This window comes from Ruditapes philippinarum, unplaced genomic scaffold (genome assembly GCF_026571515.1).
Source record: "Ruditapes philippinarum isolate M1 unplaced genomic scaffold, ASM2657151v2 ctg3655_1_1_1_1, whole genome shotgun sequence".
Taxonomy (NCBI): Eukaryota; Metazoa; Mollusca; class Bivalvia; order Venerida; family Veneridae; genus Ruditapes; species Ruditapes philippinarum.
Window position 1 is genome coordinate 87,791 of NW_026861741.1, and position 2,663 is coordinate 90,453.

Below are 2,663 nucleotides of genomic sequence, written 5' to 3' on the forward strand. Positions count from 1 at the left end.
ATTAAAATAAATGATATTTTAAGATAATATTTTAGCTCAGACATCAATACAATTATATTACCAACTACAACTAAATGTTTGGAATAGCATAATCAGTTTTATATTTTTCTTGATAATCAATATAATATCCGTTTAGTAAACTTATTACATTGAGAAATAAGCAAAATTGATTGTTTAATGATTAAAATATTGATTGTAATATTTCCTCATTTATTTAAAACAGAAATAATCTTAGTGGCGATTTTCTCAGTGTAACTATGCATATTTGATTTAAATATCTTGATGTTTTATTTCATTTAGGTTATGACTTGCCACTCATCCAGCGTTATTTATTTCTCAACTAAATATTTGAAACCACCATAAGACCTTTCTACCACATGTAACCATTGGGTCAATAGATTGATTAACTAATTGAGGGAAACCCGTTCTAAAATGGCACGAGCGGCCACTTTAATACGATTTATGTTCTGTGCTACGTGATACACGAAATATTTGCTCAGTTTTAAGATTCCTGAGTTCAAATCTCAAATGTTATTGTGAGACAAATTCCGAGAAGTCAATAAAACCGTGTACTGAAAATATACATTTTTGAAGATATACAAACGTTAAATGCCCTTGATATTTAAAAAAAATCATATCACATAAATGGTAATTTGTTTTTCTTGTCTGATTTGGATGTATGCATCATAACTTATTTATGTAACCCCCCTTAACCTTGAATAAAAATATGTTTTTTCTTTCTTTCAAAATCAACTAAATATTCAACGTTTTGGCCAACTAAATTCTTCTGGATAACATGACTGACGACATACATCACATTCTTTTTTTTACAATTAATCTAAAATATGCTTTAATGGAACAAATGTTATCTTAAACTTAGCTTTGTTGAGAAAAGTTATGCTCCTAAAAACCAATTATATTTTAAAGCAATTTTTTCGAAAGAATGTGTATTGTATGCCAAAGATTCATTGCTTTCGACTTTGTACAACTTTGGAAAAATTTTTTTACTGTGGTTTAAGGCACAAAGCTCTAGCGTTAGTTAGACGGCGTGGAGATTTCCGCGATGCATGGTCATTTTCCTTGACCGGCGATTTGCTCTTTGTCCATATAAAGTTTAAAAAATTTCGTCAACCGTTCAAAGCCCAATAACAGAATTTTGTTGTTAATAAGAAATTGAAAAACTTTGGAAGTTCTTCTTTACAGTTATACATGAACATAATGCACCTGGAACTGTACAGGTATAAAATACAGTGTCAAAACAATGTTTTGAAAGAGAAAAAGATAAAGCAGTTGCAATTTGATCACTTCACGCTTACTGTCCGATAAATTGTGTGGTCATTTTATAAATGATAAATATTTTACCATATAACAATTATTTGGTTCTGTCTGTTTCCTAGAGAGAAGCCTTTAAACAACTCAAATATAAACATTAATATCAATATGGTAAATTACATCAGACACAAATGTTGATATATTTTTTTTACATGTTTCTTTATAAATAAAGATATATTTTTAAATGATTAATCATTTACTAAACGCCAGTACGCACATGTATACTGTGCGACACCATGCTGAGAAGTTTTATTAAATTACTTCATACTCAACGTGACTCCTGAAATAGTGTATGTACATTTAACAGTTGATAAACAATATCTTTGTATTTTTAAATATGTTCAAACAACGCGTGGTATATAACAACTGTGACAATATATTGCCAAGAAACGATGAATGTTTGATTTATGTAATGGTCTCCTAATATCAACACATTAGAAAACACTTCATACTTTGATAATATGAAGAAACTACTTCACATTTTCCTAGCGAAACTATTCTTTGCAGTAACAAATTTAGATCATAAAAAAAGTTCTTATACAAAAAGAAGAAAAATCAAAATCAAAACGTAAATTACAAAAATTCTAGGAAAAAAATGTTTCCTTCATTTATTCAAATATCATTACACACTTTATTCATCACAATCAGCAATAATGAATAAAAAGTTTAAAATTTGTAGATCTACTTAGTACCTTTCTAGATTTAGGATTAACCTTTACGGGACACACTGTCTAATTTTGTTAATTGTCTTTCTTTTATGTATCAGATAGCATAGCTATGAATTGAAATACCTTGCGACCGTACTTGTTTGGATTTATTTAGACATTTAAAGTCGTATTTTTACGCGTGCATTCATTTTGCATAATTTTAAGGCGTTTCAATCTTTTTAGACATTAAATACTAAATTACTTTAGAGAATAAAAACACGGATACAGGTATTTTGCATAAAGAGATACCTAAAATATTGATTAAAATATTTCAAAAATAAAAGCTCATTTGGCATGTAAGAAAAATATTCCCCATGAACAAAGTTTGTTATTTGTTACTGGCAATCTGACGAAACATCTGAAATCAACAGTGTAAATTGTATATATTTAGATTAAAGATACAATGTTAAATTGTATTGTACCAATTTTATTTCATAGTTGTTTTTTCTCATTCATTTTGATGTCTGCGAATACATAATTTCATCTTCTCATGAAATGTAGACGATCAAGTATGGCTTTGTGAGTAGCAAAGCACGCAATTCTCTCATGTTTTTTTTTTAAGTATATATGCCTTTTTAGAGTACAGAAAACATCCCTTAATTAATGACATAAACAGATAACAGG